The sequence below is a fragment of the Rutidosis leptorrhynchoides genome, chromosome 11 (genome assembly GCF_046630445.1).
Source record: "Rutidosis leptorrhynchoides isolate AG116_Rl617_1_P2 chromosome 11, CSIRO_AGI_Rlap_v1, whole genome shotgun sequence".
NCBI classification, from domain to species: Eukaryota; Viridiplantae; Streptophyta; class Magnoliopsida; order Asterales; family Asteraceae; genus Rutidosis; species Rutidosis leptorrhynchoides.
In genome coordinates, this window is record NC_092343.1 from 130,682,227 (window position 1) to 130,688,993 (window position 6,767).

Below are 6,767 nucleotides of genomic sequence, written 5' to 3' on the forward strand. Positions count from 1 at the left end.
AGATTGTTGAGTGCGAAGTCGATTAAACAAGGAAAGTAAATCAAGATAACTTGAGAGATAAATTTTGCTTGGAGGTCAAGATAACTTGTGGAACAAGTATCTAATTTATGGAATGTTCTTTAGCTTGAAGGAAAAGTCATACTTGGGCAACAAGTTGTTTCCTTTTATCGTTTTGCACTATAAATACAATCATATGTAACCTGTAATTGTGTGCACAAAAATAAAGTGAAAATCTCTGGTTTGCGCCCGTGGAGTAAACTCTTCTCCGTGTTTTGGAGTTGGGATATAACCATGTTTAATCCTTGTGTCGTTTATGCTTTATTTATCGTTACATGCTTTATTTTATCGTTTATCGTTCGTGGGTTTGGTGATTGGTTTAAATCACCGGTCTTGTTGGGTCCCATAATTCCTAACAATTCATCCTTTATGGGGTTTTATTCTTCACATCTTACACCAAGTAAATTTTATATTGTTCGGAGTAATACTTATCATAACATAATTAGATATAGTAATAGTAAATCGGAGACGGAAGTGCACAATTTTGTGGAGAAAACTACAAATGACATATTTTGATTAGACATTTTAATTTACTTTCACACACATGAACTGAATGATGCACAAAATAATCACAAGAACACATCAAATATAATGTTTTTATCACCTTAATTGGAGTATTACATAAAAGAGCCGAAGTTATAAATATCTATAATCTAAACCTAATTTTACAATATACGGAGTAACATATATTATATAACTGTGTTTTTCAAATATCGGTTGATACAGTTTTACCAGATGGTGTGACTTTCTGAGTATTTTGCATGTTTCAAACCCGTAAAGGTTATACTATAAGTGCAGTTAGTGTGAGTGTTTCTTAAGTTATCTTAAATATAATAATATTACGCTTTAGCTATATGTTAACATGTACTCGTTCCAGCTTAAGTAAAGTATTCATGGAGTCAGTCTTGCTTTGTTAGTGGTTGAGAACTTTTTGTATAGTTCAGTATGTTTATTTTTTTGTAGGCTTTAAAGGATTATACCTCTGAATTTGACCTATAAAAGTTTCTTATTTGCGAGATGTGAATTTCAAACTTGTTGAATTGTATATTTTATGCTCTACACTTGCAGTTATATCTATTTAGTGTAGATTTTTCGCATCATGCACAATAAGGAAGAATAATGGTAAGCAAACCATCTTTTCAATATTTCTAATCTATGCATGAAGAAAATAATGTATAACTTTTCAATACATACATATGTTATCTTGACAGGTGGCCCTCCGAACTTTTATAATGAAGTATGTTTTAAGTATTATTACAAAAACCATATCATTGACAGCATAAATACTTTCAAACAACGTTTATTTTTGGTGAATTTTGCCCATATAACCGGATCCATAGGTCTTTTCTTCATTATTCGACCTATTAACCCCTTCAGTTAAGCATGTAGCCCAAATCAACCCATTTCATTAGTAATCATTCTGTTACATTTCTCAAATTTTAGTTCCTAAATGTAACTTAATTATACAATTGAAAGTAACTATCAATGTTTCCCACCCACATGAAAAGTTGCTTGTGAAAATTGGACGTGAATGATCATTTAGTTGACTGTCCAAGTTAACCTTCAGCATAGCTATTGGGACACAAGTATAGAACTACATTATTGTGTGATGTAAAGTGTAAAACTTTATCTAGAATGGAAACAATACAAGTTCTTCCATTTTGTCATCTGATGTTAGATGGTATTATGGTATCAAAGGAACAACTTTTTAAACCGTTTTGTAATCATTACATGACGATGAACTTTATTTACCTCAAAATTATGGAAAGGGACCAAAGGGCCTTTGGCGTACCAGTATTAATCCTCGAGTTAGGTAGTATCAACTGGAATCTGGAGAATGTTTTGAAATTCCTCTATATAAGCCTAACCTTCTGTTTGCAATTTTATATGTGCAGATAAGCGCACGAAGAGTATCAACCACGGTATATCTCATCTTTGCACATTCATCCCATACAGGGTACCTTAAATCTTACTCACTTCTTTCCAAAATAACTGTCTCATTTGATTTTAGAAGTCTTTTTTTCACAACTTTGAATTTAAATAACTTTCCCCTTTGCTCTTTAAACACTAATTGTTAGTCTTCTATGTTGTGAGTAACTTTTAGCACTCTTTGAACACTCTTTGATAGGGTCCACTAAACGCCTCAAAGCAACGCCTGGATATGTCATTTTTGGGGAGTGGCCTTTGCCACGTAGTTAAGCAACAAGCGTTGCTTGTCTGTGATACAAGTGGTCTGAGCCAATCATCAAAGTGATTTGGTTTCTATAGAGTTGATTAAAAAAGTAAAAATTTTGGTGTATATGGTGAATGTTGTAAAATCTTGAAAAGGGGGCTTTGGTTGATTTTTGTGATTGATGTTTCCTCCCGAGCAGCGATGGGGGCGGGGTTATTATCGCTGCATCGGCATAGTCGAAACGGGAGATGATCGCACCGGGTAGTTTAGTCCCCTCGGGTGATCCCAATCGATGTTAAAAAAAAAAAAAGATGGGTGGAACGTCTACTTTTAATTGGTTGTGGTCATGCTATTAACTTTTTAAAAATATACTAAAGTGTGGAAAGTCCAAGAAGCATTACAACAGATAATGGCTGCGGAAATGGAAGACACAAAGATATGTAGAAATATAGTTTATATGAAGTTCTTGGTTTTGTAATTTGGCATTGTTATAATTATCTTGATTAAATTTGTTCTGCTTTGTTATGCTTCATGACATGGATGAAATTGTGTTTTTAATATGTAGCCGACGGGGTAGAACTCCTGACCTTCCCTAAAGAAGGCAAGCCACCAACCGTTGGACCACATCACAACTTCAAAGAGGTGAACTTTGTAAAGAGGGCTGCACGCAATTCGGTTACAGAAAATTCAAGTTCGAAGAAAAATGATTCAACATTGCTCTGCTCAATCAAAAAGCTTGAACTTTGTTCTGTAGTATTTTTACTCTACAAAGTAATTTCATATATTTTTAAAAAGTTAGATTTGACACTAAAAACCATTCCACATAGGAAGATCAGTATTGAAAAATTAAGTTAACTAAGTTTTATTGTTATAGAACTTAATTATAGTATCACTTATATTGCATTTTCCATGTATTCATTCACAAGATATATACATATTATTACTTAAAGCATTTGCCATGTATTTATTAGTGATTGAGTTCATCATTGTAAGTGTATAATACAAGTAATCGGCACCAATATTAACACATTCGAATACTATAGTTTTGAGCTGCTGTGTAACGCACGGGCTCTTAAATCTAGTTATTTTATATATTTAAATATACAAATAATAAATATTCTTTTAATTTCGTGATACTATTAGACATCGCTCTTACTGCCTACATTTTCAAGCATAATTAATCACATAACACATGTAACTGACCTGGTCACTACTCACTACTCTCACTATTGTTTGTTTTGGAAGAGCTAAAATTTTTTATCATATAACAAACAAGCAACCCTCTAGCCTGATGCTAGAAAGGAATTACAACTGGCCTAGAAGCCAAGTGTCTCAATTTAGAACAACCTCAACCATAAAACGAAGCCAAACAAAGGGAAAAAAACTACTCTCACTATTGTAATTACATATTTACAAATTGTTGTACTTTCAAATCCTTCTACGAGTGTTGTATTGAATAATATATGTATTTCACACCTCACACATATCTTAGACCACCTGCAACGCGCGTATTGTGCATTGAATTCGACGGTGCACACCACACACACGCCAGTGCGCCGTGGTGAGCCGAGGCACAAGAAAATTTAGTGGCGTTATGAATATTTTATTACTTCGTATTATTTTATACATTTTTCATCTTTTTACCCTTTTTAACACCCAACTTTCAATCTCATTTGACACATCATCCATCATAGCACTCCTGCTACTTCCCACTTATACATAACATTTGTCACATCAACACCAACTACACCACCTTCTATTATGCCAATAAATCCCACTATCACTACAATCGGTCTTACGTTCTTTATATTTTCTTTCTTATTCATTTTTTCACCCATTCTAAAGTGGCAGAAGAAACCTTCTGTCCACTGAACATGTTTCAATCCTTTTTCGTCTTTCACCTTTTAATATGAAGATAATGTCCTATAATATCCGAGGTTTTGGTGTCGGGAAAGATAGTAAGTTTGGTCCTACAAAGAAGCTAATTAGAAGTGAGAATCCAATATTCGTGGCTATTCAGGAAACTAAGTTGCACACTGTAGATAATTTGGGTACAATCGTTATGGGGGAATAATAATCGTGAATTTATCCAACGCGAGATGGTCGGGAAATCAGGAGGTCAACTCCTAATTTGGGACACGAATTATTTCTAGGCAGTAGATGTCATTAAGTTCGATTGTGTAATATGTATTCGGGGTGTTTGGAAAAGTAATGGGAGTAATCTAATCGTCGTTTACGTATACAGCCCTCTTGACGATGCTAAAAACAAAAACTTTGGGATTCACTTGCTTGATTGTTGGAAGGCAATGATGAAGCTTGGGTTTTGTGTGGCGATTTCAATGAAGTGAGGGATAATTCGGAGCATTTTAATAGTGTTTTTATAGATAGTAGAGCGACGCGATTCAACGACTTTATCCTTTCGAGTAATTTGATCGATATTCTGATAGGTGGTAGACTATTAATTATGGTAAGTGATGATGGAACTAAGTTTAGCAAAATCGATAGGTTCCTTGTGTCGGATAAGTTTCATAGTATATGGGATAATTTATTAGTCGTAGCTCTTGAAAGGTTAACCTCAGATCATTGTCCTAAAAGATGAGTTGAAGAATTTCGGTCCAAAACCTTTCAAGTTATTTGATGTTTGGTTGGACGATGATGATGTGGATGATATAATCAAATCTGCCTAGAATGAGCCTGTTCACGTAGGTATTCGAAGAGACTGCACTTTCATGAACAAATTGAAAAATGTTAAATCATCACTTAGGTCGTGGAGTAAAACAAAATTCGAGCAATTAGATATAGAAATAGATCAACTCAAAGCAAAAGTACTTGAATTAGAACTCAAGGCAGAAACATCCATATTAGATCAGTCAGATTTGGTTTCCATGGAAAGAGTCTAGAAAAGCATGGTTGGAAAAGGAGAGCATAAAATCAAAAATGTTAAAACAAAAGGAGAGGTTGAGATGGAACGTTGAAGGAGACGAGATCACGAGATTCTTTCATGCTATGAATCGTAATAAATACAACACGTGCAATATCAGGGGGCTTAATATTAATGGTTCCTGGAATGAAAACCCCCAGGATATCAACTTCGGAGTATTTGAGCATTACAAATGCATCTTTGATGAGCCTGGTGAGTTGAGACCGTTGCTAGAAGATCTTGTGAAGGGACCCGTCCTAATCCATCTGGACGAAGTCACCAACATCTGGTCCCATTGCGATGATCGACTCCAAATAATGTCTTTAAAATGAGCAAATGCACAGCGGAAGATTTCTTTCATACCTGAGAATAAACATGCTTTAAAGTGTCAACCAAAAGGTTGGTGAGTTCATAAATTTATCATAAAACAAAAAAATTCATATTTTTGATAGACCATAAGATTTCATATTTCCATTTCTCATAAATATACGTCCCATGCATAGAGACAAAAAATATCATTCATATGGATTGAACACCTGGTAACCGACATTAATAAGATGCATATAAGAATATCCCCTATCATTTCGGGAAATCCTTCGGACATGATATAAACGAATTCGAAGTACTAAAGCATCCGGTACTTTGGATGGGGTTCGTTAGGCCCAATAGATCTATCTTTAGGATTCGCGTCAATTAGTAGATCGGTTTATGATAATGCTAAAAATGAACATATATTTCATAGCATTATCCCTCAAAAAAGACAAGCTTTTAGTTGCAATTGTTCTATTTACAAGTGATATTCGTTTAAATAATAAAAGGTGAAGACAAAAGACAGATTCGACGATTTAAAGACGCAAACGACCAAAAAGCTAAAAAGTATAAAGTACAATCAAAGTGATTCAAATTATTGATGAGAAACGTCTCAAAATTACAAGAATACAAGACGCAAAACGCAAAATACAAGATATTAAATTGTACGTAAGGACGTTCGAAAATCCGGAACCGGGACCAGAGTCAACTCTCAACGCTCGACGCAACGGACTAAAAATTACAAGTCAATTATGCATATAAATATAATATAATATATAAATAATTCTTAAAAATATTTATATATTATATATATTTAATTAAACCGTCGGCAAGAAGAAAACAACCAAATGTGAGCTGTCCCAGCTGGCCATGCGATCGCATGGCCATGAAGAAGGAATTTCATGCGGTCGCATGACCCAAAAAGTGAGGCACATTGCTATAAATTTCGCAGTTTCAGTCGAATGTAAACACATCTTTTTCTCATCTCTCTATCTCACGTGTGTGTATATATATATATATATATATATATATATATATATATATATATATATATATATATATTATAATTTTAATTTTAATTTTAATTTTAATTTTAATTTTAATAATAAGGGTATGTTAGCGAATGTTGTAAGGGTGTAAGTCGAAATTCTGTCCGTGTAACGCTACGCTATTATTAATCATTGTAAGTTATGTTCAACCTTTTTAAATTAATGTCTCGTAGCTAAGTTATTATTATGTGTGACGATCGCTCCAAATCCATATGGACGGACACGTCATTCATCGATTTCATTGCGAGGTATTTGACCT